Consider the following 23,927-nt stretch of genomic DNA (forward strand, 5'->3'; position numbering starts at 1 on the left):
ATCAGTTGAGGAAATTATTGGGGTACAGCAAATAAGAATAATGGAGATCCAGTGTGTGCATGCACACACTCACAGCAAACAAAGCCAGAGACGTCTCTGACTCCAGGTTACTACACTTTCTTCTATTAGCAAGGACTACGCTTGCCTGAATTAGGCAGGGACTTACACTTGCCTGGGTTCAGCAAGGGGCTTACACTTGCCTGACCCGGCAAGGAATTATTCAAGGATATCAGTCCAACTGTTGAGATGATCGTTTGACTGGAGTCCCTCCGGACGCTCGCTTCAACATTTCTTCAACCCTATCACATCGGGGTTACCATTTGAGGGATTGACGACATGGACTCCTGGTGCAGGTGAACCAAGAGACCCTTTATTTTGGCAAGGCATTTACATTTATAGCTAGTAGCTGATGTACACATGTTTAACTTTCTGTTTTTATTGACTTATGCTAGCTGTTCACGCGCTTAAAGTTATCTTGCGATTGGTTTACTTAACCTTGCACGCGCTCTGGCAGTTTGGCTAACACATTGTAAATATCTTTTACTGTACAAAAACATTCTGGTTTCTCATTCTATTTTGGTCAAGGTCGTTCCAGTAACTCAAGGTGACTGTCTGTAAGATATTCCACAAGTGGGAAAGGAACAGGACCTTTTAGAGATAGGAAAGTCGGGAAATAGCTGGGGAGCCAATCACTTTAAGGGGGGGAATTGCAAGAGAAAAAGCCTTCTTTCTTGCAACAAGAGGTTCTTGTGAGAAAAAGGTACTAGTCTCCATTTTTTTCCCTGGTAGACTCCTCCGTTACAATGAGCTAAGTTTATCTTGCAGCTTGACACAGGCCTGAAATTTATGTTCAAGCTGTACAGCACAGGCCTGGGATATTTTGCTTTTTTTTTTTCCATTTCATTCCAGTCATAATACACTTTATATGCAGTGCCGATTAGCCCAGCAACAGCTGATCTATGCTGACATCCTCCCCCCCCCAAACAGACCTCCCAAGGACTGATAGAGCTGTCTATACCTTGGGTTGCATGGAGCTCCAGAACCTGAAGTCCCCCAGCACCTGAAGGCAGCAGTGGATGCCATAGCTGGAAGCATGCCCAGCTGGAAGATCTCCTTGGACAAGTAACTATGTTACAAGAGGAGCTCGAGATGCAGTATGGTATCTGGGAAGGCAAGCAGGAGATGGATGTGTGGTATTGTACGCTGTACCAGGCTGAGCGACAGCCTGCCTTAACGCTGTGTGAGAGGAAGGTAAGCCTGAATCCAGCCTCAAGCTGACTGATACAAGTAACTCACGAGATGAAGGAGACTGGACACTTGCTTGTACTCGGGGTAGGAGGAAGACTCCCCCCGCTCCACCCCCCCATCTCCTGAAGCATCCCTACATAACAGAGAGGATGCTCTGGAGTTGGAGGCTGAAGAGCATGTGAGCAACGGACAGGATTCAGGACAAGGCAACACTACACTGATAGAACTGAAACAGGACTTTGATCCGGTAAGGGAAAACAATATCCAATAAACATGAAAGCCAAAATGGGGTTGGAGACTTCGATGAAAAAATTTATGACAACCTTACAGGCTGACTGCATTCGATTGGACTTGCAGATTTGTCTATTTATAGCTACAGCATAGAAACAACCTCTCTTTGGTTTCCTTAAATGCGATGGAGGAAAAACAAGCGTCTGGTCAGCCCTTGTGGTCCTTTTTAGAATATACCACAATAGGAAGCATGTTCTGCGAACCCCTGTTCCGACCTCAATGGATCTTGTGGGTGCAGCAGACCCAGGTTCTGGTAGATTTTAAGTTCATCTGTCAGAACATTAAGGGCCTCCATATGCTGTGAGAATCTACTACCAGATTAATTGGGCAGTTATGCCATTTTTGTAATGCTGCTATCACCACTTGCAACTCTAAAATTTGAACCGATCCTTCAGCTACAACAATCTGTGAATGCCACTGACCATTCTCAAACCATACAAAACCTCCTTTGCGCGAACGACTACTCACATCTGTGAAAATGGTTATGGCATCTAATGGACACTCACTAACAAATTACATAGGCTCCAAGGGGAGGTTGGTTTTAAATATGGGATGTGGTGGATAATGATTGTCCACCTGCACCGAAATCCAGGCAAGAGCTAAGGCAAGATCGTCATGTTTGAGAAGGATCTGGTCAAACAAATTGAAAGAAATGGGGATCACAATTTTAGCAACATACAATCCAGACAAGGTCAGAAATCAGCTTAGTCCTTTCACTATAACTTGGGCAATGGCTTCCCACCTTTGAATGATGTTTTTTTGGTTTTGGCTGTTTAAAAATATTCATTCTAATACTAACAATGGATCCTTTTCTTCCATGCTCCACTGGGCCAAAAGTCCTGCCACCTCCTTATTGGTATTATAGACATTAAGAGTAACAGGCAATTCTGATCTTACCCGCTGAGCAGTATTCTGTGAAATTTTTCTTGCAATCTGCTCAAGCGCTTTTTGTGCTTCTGGTGTAAGGCACCGTGGTTCTTTGGGGTCTCATCCCCCACGAAGGAGACTAAACGACGGTTGCAAATCTGTATTTGTAATTCCCACAACATTTCTTATCCACTGCAAGTCCCCTACCAACTTCATTGCATCGTGAAGGGTTGCTACCTTTGCTTTCACAGTAAGCTTCTGAGGTCTAATCATGGCCTGAGTTAGTTCATATCCTAAATATTTCCATGGTGCGGTTCGCTGTACCTTTTCTGGTGCCACAACCAGACCCCACTGACCTAATTGCTTCATCAACTGAATTATTGTATCCTGACTAATTTCCTTTTCATTGCACAAAAGGATATCATCCATATAATGATAGATGATCATCTGAGGGTGTTGTTGCCTAAATGACTTTAAAGTCAAATCTACATACCATTGGCAAATAGTAAGAGAATTTTTCATTCCCTGAGGTAACACTACCCAACGATATCTTTTCATGGGAGCTTGATGATTAAGCACTGGAACAGTAAAGGCAAACTTTTCACAATCCTCTGGGTGTAATGGGATTGTGAAAAAACAATCCTTCAAATCAATGACAGTTATATCCCAATCTTTTGGAAGCATGGTTGGGGTAGGAAGACCTGGTTGCTGTGCCCCCATATCTTTCATTACTGCATTAATTGCCCTGAGGTCCTGTAACAAATGCCACTTCCCCGATTTCTTCTGGATAGTAAAAACAGGTGTATTCCACGGGCTGGTGGAAGGGACCAAATGTCCGAGACGGAGTTGCTCTTCAACCAACTCCTCTAAATGTGCGAGCTTTTCTTTTGGTAATGGCCATTGATCCACCCAGACAGGATCATTTGTTTCCCAACTCAGCTTCATACTCGGCCGGGTGTCGCTCGCCGCAATGGCCATTATCAAAAAGGTGACTGCATGACTATTCCCCACTGAGACATCACATCTCTTCCTAATAATGCAATTGTCGTGTTCAGAACATAAGGTCGTACCCATGCCTCTAACCCTTGACCTCTTCTCTTATCTTAACCATATGTGTGCTGATGTGAGTAGGAGTGGCCCCCCCTATCCCCACTACCATGGTATTTACTGCTTCGAAAGGCCAACACGGAGGCCAATCAGCGCGAGGGATAATCATCACATCTGCGCCTGAATCTAAAAGCATTCTTTTTCTTTTAATCTCACTTCCAGGCCCATATATGGAAACTACCCTAGATGGTTTGTCCAAAGTCAGTTTTTCTGTGAAAGCAACCACAGGGGCTCCGGTAGAGCCAAAACCTTTCTGACCTCTTTCCGCATCTAAAGCCTTTGGAACACATGTTCTAAAGGGTACCAATTGCGCTATACGGGTTCCCTGTTTAATAGTCACAGGGGGTGTTAAGACTTGCAACACAATGCCTATGGGTCCAACATAATCAGAGTCTATTAATCCTGGCAAAACAAACAATCCCTGTCTTGAAGCAGAAGAACAACCTATTAAAAGTGCACTCAATCCATACCCTAGGGGCCCCGTTACTGTAGATGGAACTACATGTACAGACCGGTCTGTTATTGTGACGTCTGTTCCCACAGCCAGATGGACGCCTGCGCTTCCTGAGGTTGCTGCCCTGAGCTCGGACAAGCAACCATGGCTGTTCCCCCTCTCGGCTGGTATTGTGGTGTCATCGCACCCCAGCCCCTGGCGCTGGCCCTCCCGTTTCCCGGCAGCGGTGTCCCATCTTTTTTAAATTTTGATCGACACTCCACTGCTCGATGTCCATACTTATCACACCGACTGCATGTGCCATCGAAGCACAAATAATTGAGGGGAGCTGGCGACTGACTAGTGCCATTACTAGGTCCCCCTCTCCGAGTGTACTGAGGGCAGTTTCTTTCAATATGTCCTGTCTGTCCACAAGTAAAACATGCTAGACCGCGAGAAGAAGGGCTTTGGCCTTTCATTGCAGGCTTAAGTGCTGCAGCCAAGGCCTCAGCGTGGGCTTGAGCATGTATTTTTGCCTTTTCTGCCTCCTGTTGCATAATCGGTACCCGTGTACAAGCTTCACCATCTCTGCCAGAGAAGCAGTTTTTCCCAAGCCGGCTAATATCTGTTGGCCTTGGGTGTTTGCATTCAGCATGGCCAAATCTTTCCCCACAGCAGCTTTTGCCTCTGGAGTCAGACTCTGCCACTACACATCTTAGTCCAGGCCCATACCTGTAAATCCTATAAATTGTCAATGGTGAACAAAGAAGGAGGCCTAGGCCTAGGTCAGCTCTCTGCTTGGCCAGGCTCTGCACTCCTTCCTGAACAAGATCTCTGCCTCTGCATGAATCTCTGTCTGCGTCCCGGTATGCGTCGTTTCTAATCGCCACAACCTGGAAAATGGTGTTTCTTACACTCATAACCTTAGCACACGGGTGGGATGAAAACTGGCATGAGCAAGATCTGAATAAAACCATGGGGGGACGCTTTAAATTGGTGCTTTGGAATCAAAACAATCAGAGTATATATATTACATTGCCCACTTCTGCAGGAGAGAGCTTTAAATTTGTAGTAATTAACCAAAACCTTTCTGAAATTCTATCAAAGAAATTAGGTTATGTCCACCTTGACATGTTTTGGTCCTTCTGGGTGGTTGGCCTGGGCAGCACTTAGTACCTCAGCAAGAAGAAACCCAAAAGAGAAGACAAATGCTACAGCTGCAGTGAGTGGGGTCACCAGGCCAAAGAATGCAAACTCCCGTCACAGCCCAGAAGATGCCGTTTCTGCCGGAGCACCAGCCATATGGTTGTCAGCTGCCCCAAAAGAGCTCAGCAGTGCAATAGACAAACACCAGGAGTCTGACTTTTGCATTAACATTAAAAATCTGTTTAAGGATAGAGATGGGTTTTCTCAGGTAGAAGTAGACTTCTTACCTGTGGCCAGAGAAAACATAGATGAAGAATCATCACATTAGTAAAAGAACTTACTAACCTCTTAGAAAAGGGGGGAATGATACAGGGAATTTACAATTAACTAATTAACACTTAAAGAACTAACCCTTGACACTTAAAGAACTAACCCTACCCCACATCACTAAAGAGCCAACAGAGAGTTAAACCTTTAACCCACATAGCCTTGCTTAGCTTTGTGTAACTTATTGTACGAGAAACAGGACTTCACTGACGCCTTGCAAAGATAATAATCCTTGGGTGCATCCTTGGTGCATCCTTGAGTGAACTAGATAACAGAAACTTGGGCACAGGACAGGAGGTACGCCAGTTTTAACCAACTTAGCAGTCTGAGATCTAATCAACTCATCACACTGGACCAAAGGTGACTGTGTACAGAGAAAGAGGACCCGGGTTCACGATCACTGCACAGCTGCAACCAGGAGGAGCCAGAGGTGGAGACTATGGAAATGGTCTCCTGGAACTCATTGTAATAAGAACCGCCTTCTCGGGGACAGGTTATGAATATGTATAGGCATTCCTAAAATCTTTCATGAATACGTAACACTTTACTGTATTTACCCAAGCTCACAACTACTGTGAAAACACAGACACACATCTTGGGTGAAGCTATTCCCTGTGTGTCTGACGTAAATACATACCTTCCTTACAACCTCAAGGGTTGTAAGGTCATTTCCGTGCCTCAACGGGGCCTGATTTGCACTTCACTGAGAAGAAAAGGATTGATTCAGACAAAACAGCACCTGCAAGGCTATGGACTATAAACAGTATCTGCAGCTAAACAAAACCAAGGCACATATGAGATCAGTGAAAAAGATCCAATGAGAAGCAAGAAGACCCCAAACTGAAATATTGCTATTGGACTGAATCATGGTATGAATGGTCTGTAAAGATATAAAAATCTATGGCTTTCTACGCTTAGTTGGACCTCTGTGCAGGTACCCTGCTTGAGCCAGCCCTTCTGCGATTCTATTCCATTCATTTTTAAATTTGTTTTTATTTTATTTCTGCGAATTCTGATGTCTGAAAGTTTGTTTCGTGAACGGTTATCAGGCCTTGCCTGGAAGTTTGCCTCCGGAGTTCTGGAATACAGGTTCCAGAGTGAACAGTTATCAGGAGACAAGACATCTGGAAGGTATACAGCATTTGACTTGGTATATTTCCTCCATGCAGTGAATAATAGAGTGAACCTGCCACCGAACTCTTTTAAGTCACACTTTTCTTTGATAAATCTAAATATTGTTCTGCAATAAGCAGAACCTTAAATCACTCCCCTGCGACACCTGGTTGAGAGTATTTTCTGGACAACTACCATAAGTGACCACAGCTCAGATTCAACTAGCTCACTGGAAACCCCCTTTGAGTTGGTCTTCCTTGGTGCAGCGGGTATGCAGTCAAAGACTCTCCTCCTTAGACTGGCCAACTAAGGAACATTCCCTGGGGATCGAGACACCTTACTGACCTGGTAAGCAATCTGGGTACCCTTGAGAGTCCTCAGTTTGACACAGAGTGGGAAGATGCAAATTTTGAATCATTACTCTAGAATTTTGGGATCTAATCCCCTTGAGATTTGAGTCGGTTGTGTAATAATTGAACTCCTAACCAGTATCCAAGCATGTGTTTTATAATTTTGTCAGAATGCTGAATAAGTTTGGAAGAACCCCATTTGTAATTGGTTTCTGTTCAACATCTCTAGTTAAAGTCTGTGCAGAGCTTGTTGCCTGCCTGAATTGACTTTTGGGGTGCCTCCGTGACATTTTTTATTGGCATAGTCAACAGTATATCGGCAAACATGGAGAAATTATGGAGTCACAGCTATAATCCTTCCACCCCCGGTACAGAATGGGTAGAAGCAAAATGGTTCAATCCTAGTGTGGTCTTAATCACATGTGCTGTTTTGGGTGCCATTGTGTGTGCAGTCCAACGTGTCTGTTTAAAACAGGCATGGGTCTTGTGTAAATATTGTGAGCAATTTTAACAGGATAATTTTAAGAGGCAGTCAGAGATAAACAATGTAAAGGTAGAATTGCAAAGAGAAAGAGAACAGACAATTGTGTTGGAACAAAGGTTTGAGATTGCCCTGGCACAAGCAGGGGAGCCCCCCCCTGCATTATGCAAAATCAAAAGTTGATGGTGGGTGTGGATTCTGGGGATTGGGATGGAGAAGTCTGGGGAGACCCTGATGTAAGTGTAAGGAATGTTTAATGAAGCAATGTTGTTTTTACAAAACTGGGGACCTGGTGTCTGACCCCAGTGGGGAGGAAGGACTGAGAGACATCAGATTATGAATCTTTAATGTAAAACAAAGTCTCTTTGAACTAATCCCGGAATGCAAACTGATTACTGTATTTTAAAAAATTAAGCTGGGGGAAGGGTAACCAAAGAACCAGGAACCCATATTTTAAATAAATCGGTAAAGGGAGGGGGTTGTTAGAATTAGATGGGTAGTTTGTAAACCCTGAAGTACCCAACCAATGGGGAACAGGGGAGGGAATTTGTGGCCAGGATTTGGGGAAGATATAAGCAGGGGCTTTTTGCCTTATTATGTGTACCTACCTTTAGGTAGAACACTAGGTCTTGCAAAATTGTTAATAAAATATGCTTTGCTGAGAGATCCTGCCTAGACCTAAATCCTGCAGGGTTTACAGACTACCCGATGCTTCCTGGATGCCCTACCTCAGTTTACCTATCTCACTAATCTAATTCTAACAACCCCCTCCCCTTATTTATTTCCATTTATAGTATGGTTTCTTGGTTCTCTGGCTAACCTTCCCCAGTGCAAGGAGACTTTGTTTTACATTCAAGATCTGATAGCCAGATATCCCTCAGTCCCCACCCGCTGTCAGGCCTCAGATCCCCAGTTGCAAAAACAACATTCCTCCTTCAATGGCTCCTTACAGTACGGAGGTTGTTAACAATCTTTTTCAGCCAAACTCGTTTTCCCTATAATTCTGTGGTTTGTCCAGTTCACAAACCCAATGAGCAGTGGTGTTTAACTATTGATTATTAAAAACTGAATAGTAACATCCCACCCTTAATGGCTGCCGTCCCAGACATCAGTGGTAACTGCAAGACAAGCAGCAGCCCATCTGTGGATGGGCACTTTAGGTGTCAAATATATGTTTTTCATGGTTCCCCTAAGGGAGGAGGACAAACCCCAATTTGCTTTTACCTGGGGAGACAATAAGTCTTTAATTGACTTCTACAAGGTACACTCTCCTACTGTTACTCACAATGCCCTGGCTGCAGTCCTGTGAAAGTGCCCTTGGGCATTCACATAGATCAATATCTAGATGACATCTTGGTGGGCAGAGACAATAAGGAACAGGTTGGACAAGTAGCAGAGAGTATCTGGAACCTATTGACAAAAACCGAATTGGATATTCAGCCTTCCAAATGCCAAGGTCCCGGGCAGGAAATTAAATTCCTAGGGGCTTGGTGGGTAGTAGGAGCTATTGCAGTGTTGTAGAATAAGTTAAATCAAACTAACTTTTTAATTGCATTCTATTATTTTAGCTGTATTATTTTGTTTGAATAACCTGTTTTAGCATGAGTAGCCAAACTTGGTGTGAGTGGCCAGGCCTGTTGGAATTCCAGGCCTCTGACTGTGAACTTATCTTAACCTGGTTGCTTGATGATGGGGGGGCGGGGCATGAAGACCTGTATCAGGAGACAAAGAGGCAACACTGTCAGCAGAGGCTGAAAACCATCAAGAACAGTAAAAAAACTGCCTGGAAAAGAGAATCCAATAAGAAACAAAGAAGCCTCAGAATTACCACTGGACTGAAAATTGTGTGAAGGACAGTGTGAAGAGCAGGTGCACAGATTGTGAGGGTTTAAAAGCCCAAACCTCTTTTGTCTCAGGGTCCCTCCCCTTGAGAGGCACTTAGTTCAGACTGTTTCTTTGCTGTACCTTTCAATTTATTTCTAATTTTTTAAATTAAATTATTTTTTTTAAGCACAGACATCTGAGACTATGCTACAGGAAACCTACGGTCAAGAGCATTTCTTTAATATGCTGTGACAACCTCAAAGCACTTCCCCCATCCCAATTAAAACAAAGAATGATGTTATGCCTTAAACATCTAGTTTTTGATACTTTGGGCAGAAAAGATAGATGGTTGTGGAGGCAGACACCTTGCCTTTTCTTTCCCAAGGTTTTGTGAAAAGAAACATACATTTTTAAGAGAGAGGCAATTAACAGTGTTGCTGTGCCCTGCAGCCTGGGGGATAGCAAGCAATTTGATTTTTCTACACAACTGTATCATAACCTATATAAACCCTGCTTTCCTCTGTATTGGGCTAAGGATATCCTTAGCCTTCTTTGCTGCAAGGGCGCATTGTCAGCTCACGTTTGTCTTGCTGTCCACCAGGAGCCCCCCTCGTCCTCTTCTACAAAGCTGCTTTCCAGCCAGTCAGCTTCCAGCATATACTGGTGCATGGGGTTGTTCCTCCCCAGGTGCAGGACTTTGTACTTTCCCTTACTGAACTGCACCAGGCTCCTGCCTGCCCATTTCTCCAGCCTGTCTACTCTCAGTTTTGTATCATCAGCAAACTTGCTAAGGGTACGCTCTGTCTACCCATCATCCAGATCATGGATGCGGGAACAGTGGTTGAAGGCTAAAGTAAGAACACTTCGTCGACATCCTCCCCTTCATTGGGCAGCCTGCAGTGGATACCAACCACAAGGTTTCCTTTGTTGGCTTGGCCTCTAATTTTCACCCATAAGTTCTCAAGCTGTTCATTGCTGTCTTTCAAAGACAGCTCTATGCCATCCAAATCTTTTTTTTTTTTTTTTTACATAGAGGGCAACCTCTCCACCTCTCCCTCCTTCCAAACAGTTTATAGCCATCAATTGCAGTGCTCCAGTCGCATGAGTCATCCCACCAAGTTTCAGTGACAGCCATTAGGCCATAGCTTTCCAGCTGCACAGTGGTTTCCAACTCCTCCTGTTTGTTACCCATGCTGCACACATTGGTGTAGAGGAACTTCAGATGGGCTGTCGACCGTGTTGCTTTTTTGGAGGACCAAACCCCAGTTCCTTTGCGGCATTTCTCAGGTGCTCCCCTGTTGATTCCTAATGCATCAGCAGCCCCTGGCTCTTCCCTGTTGCTCAAAACTCCATCCCCTTCCCCTGCTGAGTCCAGTTTAAAGCCCTGCCAGCTTGTTGGTGAAGACCTTCTTGCCTCGCTTGGTCAGCTGAATCCCATAAGCTCCCAACAGACCTGGTTTCTCAAAGGTAGATCCATGATCATAGAAGCATAAACCTTGACTATGGCACCAGCTACACAGCCAGGCATTCACCCATTCAATTAATCTCCTCCTTCCCAGACCCCTTCCTCTGGTTGGGAGGATAGAGGAGACCACCACCCACGCTCCTGATCATTTTAACATTGCTCTGAGGGACTCATAGTCTCTTGGCAGGCTTCTAAGTTGCCTCGTCAGACCCTACATGGAATAGTACAAGCAGATGATAATCCGTAGGGTTCACCAGGCTCAACAGCCTCTCGGTGACGCCACAAATGCAAGCTCCTGGTAGGCAGCAGACTTCTCTAGAGAAATCATCCGGATGGCAAATTGGTGCTTTGGTGCCTCTCGGTAGGGAATCTCCAATTACTAATACCTGACATGCTTTTCTGGTGGTGCTGGTTCTAATGCGAGTGGGTGGTTGGGTCAGCTTTGCATGGTTGCCTTGTCCTGAATCCTGTCCGTTGCTCACATGCTCTTCAGCCTCCAACTCCAGAGCATCCTCTCTGTTATGTAGGGATGCTTCAGGAGATGGGGGGGTGGAGCGGGGGGAGTCTTCCTCCTACCCCGAGTACAAGCAAGTGTCCAGTCTCCTTCATCTCGTGAGTTACTTGTATCAGTCAGCTTGAGGCTGGATTCAGGCTTACCTTCCTCTCACACAGCGTTAAGGCAGGCTGTCGCTCAGCCTGGTACAGCGTACAATACCACACATCCATCTCCTGCTTGCCTTCCCAGATACCATACTGCATCTCGAGCTCCTCTTGTAACATAGTTACTTGTCCAAGGAGATCTTCCAGCTGGGCATGCTTCCAGCTATGGCATCCACTGCTGCCTTCAGGTGCTGGGGGACTTCAGGTTCTGGAGCTCCATGCAACCCAAGGTATAGACAGCTCTATCAGTCCTTGGGAGGTCTGTTTGGGGGGGGGAGGATGTCAGCATAGATCAGCTGTTGCTGGGCTAATCGGCACTGCATATAAAGTGTATTATGACTGGAATGAAATGGAAAAAAAAAAAGCAAAATATCCCAGGCCTGTGCTGTACAGCTTGAACATAAATTTCAGGCCTGTGTCAAGCTGCAAGATAAACTTAGCTCATTGTAACGGAGGAGTCTACCAGGGAAAAAAATGGAGACTAGTACCTTTTTCTCACAAGAACCTCTTGTTGCAAGAAAGAAGGCTTTTTCTCTTGCAATTCCCCCCCTTAAAGTGATTGGCTCCCCAGCTATTTCCCGACTTTCCTATCTCTAAAAGGTCCTGTTCCTTTCCCACTTGTGGAATATCTTACAGACAGTCACCTTGAGTTACTGGAACGACCTTGACCAAAATAGAATGAGAAACCAGAATGTTTTTGTACAGTAAAAGATATTTACAATGTGTTAGCCAAACTGCCAGAGCGCGTGCAAGGTTAAGTAAACCAATCGCAAGATAACTTTAAGCGCGTGAACAGCTAGCATAAGTCAATAAAAACAGAAAGTTAAACATGTGTACATCAGCTACTAGCTATAAATGTAAATGCCTTGCCAAAATAAAGGGTCTCTTGGTTCACCTGCACCAGGAGTCCATGTCGTCAATCCCTCAAATGGTAACCCCGATGTGATAGGGTTGAAGAAATGTTGAAGCGAGCGTCCGGAGGGACTCCAGTCAAACGATCATCTCAACAGTTGGACTGATATCCTTGAATAATTCCTTGCCGGGTCAGGCAAGTGTAAGCCCCTTGCTGAACCCAGGCAAGTGTAAGTCCCTGCCTAATTCAGGCAAGCGTAGTCCTTGCTAATAGAAGAAAGTGTAGTAACCTGGAGTCAGAGACGTCTCTGGCTTTGTTTGCTGTGAGTGTGTGCATGCACACACTGGATCTCCATTATTCTTATTTGCTGTACCCCAATAATTTCCTCAACTGATATCCAAACCTGTATTTTATGTTACCGGAGTGCTAACTAATTGTATAAACCCCGTTTCTAGTCGGTGGACTTGCCAGACTCTTCCGGTCAAAATAAAAGTCTGTTTTGGACCTTGTTTGCCTCCCCTAAAACTGACTTAGGGGTCCCTCCGTGACAGACCTGATTTTGAAAAACAGAAAATGGAAATGGACCTCACAGCATATGGAGGCCCTTAATGTTCTGACAGATGAACTTAAAATCTACCAGAACCTGGGTCTGCTGCACCCACAAGATCCATTGAGGGCGGAACGGGGGTTCGCAGAACATGCTTCCTATTGTGGTATATTCTAAAAAGGACCACAAGGGCTGACCAGACGCTTGTTTTTCCTCCATCGCATTTAAGGAAACCAAAGAGAGGTTGTTTCTATGCTGTAGCTATAAATAGACAAATCTGCAAGTCCAATCGAATGCAGTCAGCCTGTAAGGTTGTCATAAATTTTTTCATCGAAGTCTCCAACCCCATTTTGGCTTTCATGTTTATTGGATATTGTTTTCCCTTACCGGATCAAAGTCCTGTTTCAGTTCTATCAGTGTAGTGTTGGCTTTACCGATACTTCAGCTGCCAATACTAGTGGAAATATAACATCCAAAATTTCCTTGGAGATTTCCTGCTTGCAGCAAGCAGATCTGCAGCTTCCAAGTATCTTTTCGTGGGACATGCAACTAAACAGAATTCTCAGAAAACGTTATTTAAGCTTACAAGGACTACACTTGTCTGAATTAGGCAGGAACTTACACTTGCCTGGGTTCGGCAAGGGGCTTGCACTTGCCTGACCCAGCAAGGAATTATTCAAGGATATCAGATTCTCCAGCACCGTTCAATTCTGCGTTATCTGATGACTCGGATGAGGATGGGGGTTTGCAGCATTTTCTTCAAAAGTTAACAGGAAAAAGAGTATGTGTACATGTTGCCCCAAGATCAGATAAAAACTATGAAAGACTCAAGCAAAATTAGACCTATGCAATGTAACAGCTATAGATCATTTAGGATGGAATGATGGGGACTCGTTGAAAGGGGCAGGTATCCCAGCTCTTGGAACAGACACTAATTGACACACCACAATTACAGGCGCTATTAGTTTCTGAAATCCTGAGGCAGTCAACAGACCTTGCATATCAAGCTATGATAGATGTGTCTGAAACCAACATAGCAGCCAAATCTTTTATAACTACTATCAGGGTCCCAGTGAGAATTACATGCAATTTATTGACCATCTTCAAGACGTCATCAATAAGCAGGTTGAAAACCTAGAAGCTAAGGAAGCACTGGTGTTGAAATTAGAAGTAGAGAATGCTAATGTTTACTTTCAACGTGTTATTTGTGAGTTTTACAGTACATATTATATGCATCTGTGTATTGCCCCTCTGAAAATCAAGCAGCTTGTCAGGAATGTGATTTAATTGTTTCACTGGTTGTTGTTAGAATTGTTTCTTTGTGGTATAAGTACACCGTAAAACTTTCTCCCCACTTTTCCCACTCGCGCTGCAAGCAGCCAGGCCAGTTATGGCAAACTGATATTACTGAATTTGCACCGTTTGGCTGACAAAAGTACATTCATGTGTCCATAGATACCTGTTCAGGACTGCTGTGGGCTACAGCTTTGACCTCAGCAAATGCAAAAGTGGTAAAGCGTCATTTATTACAAGCTTTTGCTGTCATGGGTGTTCCTACACAGATCAAAACAGATGATGGTCCCGCATACCGTTCTGATACACTTGCAACCTTCCTCGCCCAGTGGAAAGTACAACACCTGTTCGGAGTCCCTTATAATTCTACTGGCCAGGCAATTATTGAGCGTGCACACCGCACTCTGAAAAATCTTTTGTCTGTTTTGAAAAAACAAGGGGGAATTGGTGTGAGTCCAGAGGAGGTATTGATGAAGGCATTGTATGTGCTGAACTGGCTTAATCCTAAAAGTGAGATTGAAATGGAACCTGTTGTTATGCACCATATCATAAATGTCAAAGATTTTTCCGAAAATGGACCTAAGGTTAGTGTGTTTAATGTGACAACACAACAATGGGAAGGTCCTATGTCATTAATAACCTGGGGAAGGGGATATGCTTGTGTTTCTACAGGTAACCATAAAAATTCGTGGATCCCAGCAAAGTGGGTGAGACCTTGGCTAGCTAACAAAGAAGAAACCGATTGCAATGATGACAACCCTTAACCTCAGAGGTGTTATCGCTTTTAGCAATGGATGTAGCCAATGTTGAGAATACCACTTTGTAAAACAGAGCAGGAATTAATTTTTTTGTTACTGGCCAAATCTCGGAATAACCTGTTCCAATAACCTTTTAACTACAAATTAGGCAGTTGCTCTCGTGGCAGGAAAGGCTTCCACCCAGCGCGTTAGTTAGTCTATTATAACCAATAAGTATTTATATATTCCCACTTGGGACAATTCAGTATAATCCACTTGAATCCCTTCAAAAGATCTATGCTGTTTTTCTTCCCCCTGTGGGTGATTTTCTCATACTCAAATGGCCAAAAGATGAAACGTGTAACATCAGACTGCCAAATGTCATTAGCTGAGAGTCCGCGAGGGTTGACTCCAAGGGAGGGCGAGCTTGTAATCAGACCTTGACATTCCGGGCAAGAGCGCACTATGTCTATCGCTTGCTCGAGAGTGAGACCAAACATCTTTTTTAAGGCAGCAGCATTCTGATGGAAGAAATCATGTGAAGCCCTGGCAGACTGGAAACGGACTGTAGCTACAGTATAAGAATCCGCAACTGCATTACCTTCAGTTATGGGACCTGGTAAAGTTGTATGAGAGCGTATATGAGTAACAAACAGTGGGTGTTTGCAAAGCTGTAATGCAGTTTGCAATGATAAAAACATATCAAAAAGTTGCTGTTGCGAGATTTCTTTAAGTGGAGGGGATGCGCTGTAGGACCTTGACTACGTACTCAGAATCACAAACCAAATTTAGAGGTTCCTCCCTAAAAAGCTCTAAGGCATGCAAAACTGCACCAAGTTCCACTAATTGGGTTGAGCCTTCAACAATTGTAACAGAATGATGCCAATCGCTATCTTCACGCCAGACCACTACAGCTTCATGACACTTCCCTGAACCATCAACAAAAACTGTGCGAGCATTTGGGATAGGACCGAATACAAGTACGGTCTCTGGTCTGATATCAAAGACACACAGATTTTGAAGCAGTTTACATTTAGGCATGCCAAAACCTATGCTGTTAAGAAAATCTGCTAGCGCAATTTGCAAGGACAGAGATTGTGAATAAAAACAATCAAAATCTGCTTTCGCAAAAGGTACATATATGACAGATGGATCACGGCCTACTAAAGCCTGAATCCATTCTCTGCCTTTTTTGATCAGAGTAACAATCAATTCCAGGGGCTCAGTAATAGTTTTAGGAAAAGAATTGGGCAAAAAAATCCATTCCAAGTATATCAGTCTGTTTGCATTCTCATCATACTGTCCCACAATAGCCACAGGTTGTTTCTATGTTGTAGCTATAAATAGACAAATCTGCAAGTCCAATCGAATGCAGTCAGCCTGTAAGGTTGTCATAAATTTATTCCTCAAAGTTTCCAACTCCATTTTGGCTGCCATATTTATTGGATATTGTTTTCCCTTACCGGATCGAAGTCCTGTTTCAGTTCTATCAGTGTAGTATTTGCTTTATCGAAACATTGGCTGTTAATACTAGTGGAAATACAGCATTTGAAATTTCCTTGGAGATTTCTCACTTGCAGCAAGCAGATCTGCACCATCCAAGCAGCTTCTTGTAGGCCATGCAACTAAACAGAATTCTCAGAAAACGTTATTTGAGCTTGCAATTTACTTAACAAATCCTGACCCAAGAGAGGTATAGGACTTTCTGGCAACTACAAGAATTCATGTATTAAAACTTTGTTCCAAATTTGGCATTCTATTGGTCTCAAAAAACAGCCTTTCTTTCGTTCTCTCCCATGACCTCAAAAACTAGCATGGTGAATTTACTAAGAAGTCTCTTACAACCAGTTACCACAGAATAAGTCTATTAAAAAATTTTTTTTGTTTAATTTCTGAGCTTCATTAGAACTATGGACCCATTGGTAATGCCTTTAAATTTCAACCCTCAGACTCCTTCATGCAGTATTACAGTTCTCTAGCAGTAACATTGCTTAGGGGAGGGGCGCGGGGGGGAATAAAACCTCCCTCTCGCCCCCATCTGGGATTGGCAGGATCTCCAGCCCAGCATGAAAACAAATCAGTTCCAACTCCACATCAAACCAACCTGGCTGCACTCCACACCCAAATCAGTACCAGTCTGACCCAGAGAAGCACTGAGCACTCTGACCTCCCCAAAGCTGACCAGTGTGAAAAGAATGACTTCAGTAGGGAGGTAAAATTATGAGCTCTTTCCCCATATGTGCCAAAACCTAGGAAACAAGACAGAAGCAAAAAGAAACATCACCAACAACCCCTGATTCAAAGCCAAGAAGCAACACAGTGCCACAATAAGGATGGATGACAATACTCCAGAGAGAGAAGAAAGACAGAGCGGGGGGGAGTAAAGCCTCCCTTTCTCCGCTTAGCAGCGGGCAAACAGGTTTTTCCTTTTTTTTTTCTTCTTTCTCTTCTTGCTGCAGTTCAGATATAGTCATGGCCACGCAGCTGGCGTAATCGCTGGTACGAAGTGGGAGGCTCTGGCAAACTCCTCGGTTACAATGAGCTGAGTTTTATACACGATTCCAATTAGCTCAACAGTTGTTACATTCCTCAGCCCCATTTACCTTTCACAATTTAAAGATGTCAAAATACAGTATATTAAACATCAATCCATTATTCCATTTTCCTAGATCCAAATCAGTTCACATTCCAGCAACTTTTAAATACAACTTCATACAATACCAAGTTCACATCCATCATAGCATTTAGGTGTTTGTTTCTTTTTTTTGTTTCTTTTTTTTTTTTCTTTTTTTTTTTTTTTGCAAAGCAGAGTTTAATAATTTAAATTCTTTTCTGGTCTCAAAATTATTAGCTAACAATATAAGCAATTACTCTAATGCGCAAGGATGCATCCTAAGGGGGAGCAAGGTAGAATTTTAGCAGTGAAATTTTAGCAGTGGAACCGGTTCCCATTTTGTAATTATTTCCCCAAACAAAATTGTCATGGTACCAAATACAAATATGCAAATTAAAATACTGAACTCAGATATGAAAACCAAATACCAAGTTCAAATATGCAGATGGATCACAGTTACACTAATTTAAGACAATCTCTCAATTTTTGCATTGCACCTTTGAACTGCTTACTGCTCAGCCAGGCAGAGGTACCGCTGGGTCTCCCTGACAAAACAGGTCAGTGTGTGCTGGAGCCCAACCGGCACCCGCCCCCCCGCCACCGCAGCAAGCTGGACCGGGCAAGGTTTTTATCAGTGTCTCATCTGGTGTGCTACAACTGTTATCCCAAAACCAGGATTCTTTACTTGATGTGCATACAAAAGAGCCAAATCCAGCACATCGAGATGTGACACAGCCCATCACAGAGTTGCGCAAGTCTGGATACCGAAATAAAGCTAGCGTGCTAGAAAGAAAAATAACAGCTACTACACACAAAATTTTACCATCGCATTCATGCAGTAAAGAACTAAATTACTCATGATCTTCTGTATTATCACAAAATGCACATTTTGAGTCAACGGATTCTCATGATTTAACAGACTGTGAACTTATCGTACCATATAACAAAGGCCTACCAAAATTGCAACATGCTTAAACAGATACCCACAAAGAAAACAGGTTAATAAGGAAAGCATCTTGCAGACTTTAACAAGTTTTCTGACCTGTGTGTTATCAGTTAATTCTCTCTCAGCTTGTTGAAGTTCAAATCGCCCCGCCTGTAAAACTGTCTGAAAAGATTTAATGATTTCTTGTCCGAGTGCTTTCTTATGTTTTAAAACACCTCCCAATGCTGATTTTTTAGGAACACAACTGAAAACAATCATTCCTGACCCCATCTTGCAAGTAAAAACTTTGAGGGGTGGGGGGGGGGGGGAAGCACAGGGCTGCTTGCAGCGTGAGTGGGAAAAGCGGGGAGAAGGTTTCACGGTGCACTTAAGAACAACTAGTAAAACAATTAACTCACATTCCTGACAAGTTGCTTGATTTTCAGAGAGACAGTACACAGGAGCACATAATATGTACTGTAAAACCCGCAAATAACATGCTGATAGCAAACGTTAGCATTCTCTACTGCTAATTTCAACACCAGTGCTTCCTTAACTTCCAAGTTTTCAACCTCCTTATTGATGGCCTCTTGAAGGTGGTCAATAAATTGCATGTAATTCTCATTGGGACCCTGATTAATAGTTGCAAATGATTTGGCTGCTTTGTTGGTTTCAGGCACCTCTCTCATAGCTTGATATTGCTGACTGTTGGATTCACTCGCTAATAGTTGATCTGATCTTTCACACAGTTCTTTTGCCCAATTCTTATCCGGCGACTCCTTCTGCTCTCTCATGGAAGTTGGAGGGTTAAAAGGTGGTAAAAGCAGATACAAATTGATAAAAGGGCTTGTTTACAACTTTAGCATTCTCAGCTTTCACAGGTTCTTTGGGCAAGTTGTCTGATTCCAATCCTTTTGACTTGCTGTTCTCATCAGGGTTTGCTAATAGTGTAGGAGGACACCCGCTCGGCATTTTTCCTCCCCCCACCCCGGACTGCTGAGGTATCGGGGGTGCCAAAAGCACAGCAGGGGATGGAGTAGAGAAGGTATCAAAGACAGGAACCGGGTAAGCTTCACAATTATTTTTAGAGTTCTTATCAAGCTGCAATGCTGCAAAAATTCTGGTAACCGCAGCCCGTTCAGCCTTAAATTCTTTTAAGGTGGAAATTATAAGCTTCCATGTAGTCGCTAATGATTTAGCTTCTTTATCTCCATTGCTAACCTTATCCCATAATTTCTGCCCTATATCATCCCAAAGTTCAATTTTAAAAACCTTCTCAGCTTCTGTCGGGTAGCCGTTAGTTCTACACCGAACCAACAGTCTACGTATGTTACTTTCTTCATATTTAAGTCCTCTCATAGAGAGAATATGCAGGAGGAGTTTAACTATGACTTCTTCCTCAGAGGATATATTTTGCCCCATAGCTTCACTCTTCCCTCCTCCTGCTCCCAGCTGCTCACCTTTTCCGGGGACTTCTTCAACAAATTTATCTGCGGAATGTCCGTACGCCTCCGCCCGGTTCTCAGTCCAGCTGATCCGCCTCCGGCTGGGCCGCTCCAGGCTTTTCCCCGATCTTAGTGAGACGCCGTTTGGAGTATCACGTCGGGGTCACCATTTGTTGGAGCGATAAAGGACTCAGCATTCCGATTCAATGTGAATCACGCAAAGCCATTTATTACAGAAACAAGCCTCCTTATATACGCAACTATTCTCTAATCATGCATCCACGCTCCCAGCATGGATTCGCTAAATGAGTATCATGGGCAGTCCACACGCTGGAGCCCCACCGATGATAGGTCCGATGACTCACGCCATGCTGAGGCCCTGTTAATGAAGAAACGCCCCTCTCTCTTTCTCACAGCAGATTCTGTTCTCAGCTTCTCAAAGTGGCCTTGAGATTCCTTTGGGCCTGACTAATTCAACAACATATCTCCATCTAACCAAACCCCTCCACATTTAGTTTTCTTTCCCATTCCTCCAACAAACACACAAATTCAATGCGAATCAGAGTTTAACAACCTCACTTCTTTTCTGGTCTCAACTTTATTAAATAGCAATAAGAGCAATTACTCTAATGTATAAGGATGCATCCTAAGAGGGGAGCAAGGTGGTATTTTAGTAGCGGAATCGGTTCCCATTTTATAATTATCTCCCCAAACAAAATTCTTTTGGTACCGAATATAAATATGCAAATTAAAATGCTGAACTCAGATATGAAAACCAAATACCAAGGTCAAATATGCAGATAGATCACAGTTACACATATTCAAGACAATATCTCAGTTTTTGCATTGCACCTTTGAACTGCTTACTGCTCAGCCAGGTAGAGGTGCCTCTGGGTCTCCCTGACAAAACAGGTCAGTGCGCGCTGGAGCCCAGTCGGCACCCGCCCCCCCACCACCGCAACAAGCTGGACTGGGCAAGGCTTTTATTAGTGTCTCACCTGGTGTGCTACAACTGTTATTCCAAAACCAGGATTCTTTACTTGGTGTGCATACAAAAGAGCCAAATCCAGCACATTGAGATGAGACACAGCCTATCACAGAGTTGCACAAGTCTGGATACTGGAATAAAGCTAGCATGCTAGAAAGAAAAGTAACAGCTGTCACACACAAAATATTATCATCACATTCACGCAGTAAAGAGCTCACGGTCTTCTGTATAATCACAAAATCTTCTGTATAATCACAAAATGTACATATTCAGTCAATGGATTCTCATGATTTAGCAGTCTGTGAACTTACTGTACCATGTAACAGGCACTTATTTAAACTGTAATGTGCTTAAACAGATACCTACAAAGAAAACAGGTTAATAAGGAACAGTATCTCGCAGAGTTCAGCAAGTTTTCTACAAATTAGGCGGTTGCTCTCATGGCAGGAAAGGCTTCCACCCAGTGCGTTAGTTAGTCTATTATAACCAATAAGTATTTATATATTCCCACTTTGGGCAATTCAGTATAATCCACTTGAATCCTTTCAAAAGATCTATGCTGTTTTTCTTCCCCCTGCGGGTGATTTTCTCATACTTACTTTATTTACTTTTTGACAAGTCAAGCACCCATACGTAATTTGTTTAGCTATTTCAAATATCCCAAAACATCCAAAACACTTCAAAAACTGATCACAGAGAGCTCTGTTTCCCCAATGAGTTTTCTGATGTAGTAAATTTAGAATTCCCCTAACTTAATTTTTGGGGACCATCTCTCTACTATCTGGTAAAAAAAAAAACCATCCCCCATTCTTGAATTCTGCACCTATATTCTCTAATTTTGCTTTTTCTTTTATAGTGAACTTTTTCTCTGCCTTTTTGTTTGTTTGTCTCTTAGAGGTTGTAGGACAATAGGTTTTAAAGATAACATTGCTGCCTGTTTAGCTTCATGATTCACCAAGTTGTTTCCTCTAATTTTAAACCTGGTTCCTCTCTGATGTCCTTTTACATGGACTACTGCTACTGCTGATGATCCTCTAAGGACCTATAAAACTCTAACCACTAGTTCTTGATGTACTAATTCCTTTCCTTGGGTATTTATTAACCCTCTCTCTTTCCAAATTTTCCCAAATGTGTGAACTACTATGTAAGCATACTTTGAATCAATATATATGGTTGATTTTAACTTTGTCCTGCGGTGTTAACACATAAAGTTTTACTTTTAATGTTCCCTGTTCAATTTCTATAGTCATGCCTGATGCCACAATTAAATCTCTCCCCAATAGATTATTTTCAGCCTCTGGGTAAATTCTTTTTTCAGATTCAATTTCCACATTATCCAGTATGGGAACTTTAAAGGGTTCTCCCTTTGCTTCCACTACGAGGGCAGGTTTTTTTTTTTTGTTTTTTTTTTTTTGTTTTTTTTTTCTTTCTTTTGACTCTCCCTTACTGCGGCTACTAAGATTTTTTCCTTTGCTCTTTGTTTCTCCTCATCTCTTCGAGTTTTTCTAGTTTCTTTCTTATATCTCCTCAGGATTTTGCTACAAACTGGGGGGTCCACTCCCGAGTACGTTTATCCTTTTTCTCAAATACATATATTCCTACAGTTCTCAAACTTCCTTTCCAGCATGAAACATAATCACTCTCTTCTTGACTAAAAGACTCCTTTCTGTTTACATATAAATTTAAAGCTTGACACATCCAATCGTCAAATTATCCAAAAATGGGCCAAAATAAATGCTCTGGCCTAATTTCTTCTTTGGCCCATTCAACCATACAATATTGGATCATCTTTTCTTTACTTTTTTCCCTTGTACTTTCCTCATCTTTCCAGAATTCTAACATCATCCCCAGGGGACTGTCTGGGGGCATACCTGGAAGGTCGCTCCCTCTCGACCTCTTGGGACCACCCTTTCTAGGGTCCTGAAGACCTGGGATTCTCCAGGACTCTAACATCATCCCCAGGGGACTGTCTGGGGGTATACCTGGAAGGTCGCTCCCTCTTGACCTCTTGGGATTTAGTCCCACTTGGGATCTCTCTGGAGATCCCGTAAACTTCTCTTGGGATCCCTCTAGGGGATCCCAGAAAGGAGAACTTAAGGATTTACTCTTTCCCTGGCCCATCCCAAATGGTGCTCTTTCACTCCTTTGTCCTTTCGCTTCGTCCCTTCGGTGGCCAAGCCCCTCGCGGGGTGTTGGAACCGCACCTAGAAGGACTCCGCACTCGCTTCATAACTGCATTAATGTCTCACACATTCAGCACCATTTAGACCACCCAACCCGGCAGTGCTTACAGTCCGCTGTTTCTGCCGGGGTCTTCGTGCACCTTGAATTACGGGTGTACTGCTGTAATTCGGAGGGAGGGAGCTCAATTCTTTTGCTTATGCTTTAATTTTGAATAACGTTGGTAGCTCTTCGCACACCCGAGTCCAAGAGCCACTATTAAAGTGAGGCGCCCCCCTTGAACCTGGGGTAACACAGAGCTATCCAAGGTTGTCACATCGAGGTCACCAGTTGAAATAACTCACGCTTTTTCCTCATGAATAACAACGTTTAATACAACTCATTAAAAACGTGTTCATTAAAGCATAAGCAAAACAGCACTGGGTGCATGGGGAGTCTGCGCTCTGCCAACATGCATGCCTTAGGTTTCTGATGAACTCTTTTTATTGCCTCGGCTAGTCCTTCTTGCACTCAGACTCCGTGGTTGGTTGTCACTAGGGGTCTTCTCTCTTTCTCATTGGTGGCTGAAGAGTTCCTTCTTCCTCAGTGTCCCCCCTCACAACAGTTTGCCCAACGACCAACTGTAACAATCTTTCCAAATTAAACAGGTGCCATGCCTTATTTGGTCAACAAGAGTCATTTCTGCAGCTTAGCAGAATTTTCCACTTAGCACAAATCATTATCATATTTTTCACAACCGTAATGAGTTGGTTCCACATAGGAGAAATGCGTCGATTAGGAACGACACGTACCAGGACGCAGACAGAAATTCACGCAGAGGCAGAGATCTTGTTCAGGAAGGAGCGCAGAGCCTGGCCAAGCAGAGAGCTGACCTAGGCCTAGGCTGCCTTCTTTATTCACCATTGACAATTTATAGGATTTACAGGTACAGGCCTGGACTAAGATGTTTACAAAAAGGTGCTTTTCCACTAATTGTTATTAAGAACACACTAAACTCATGTGATGTTTGTCTCACTTGTTGTTCCACTCATT

Source organism: Patagioenas fasciata, chromosome W (genome assembly GCF_037038585.1).
Source record: "Patagioenas fasciata isolate bPatFas1 chromosome W, bPatFas1.hap1, whole genome shotgun sequence".
NCBI lineage: Eukaryota > Metazoa > Chordata > Aves > Columbiformes > Columbidae > Patagioenas > Patagioenas fasciata.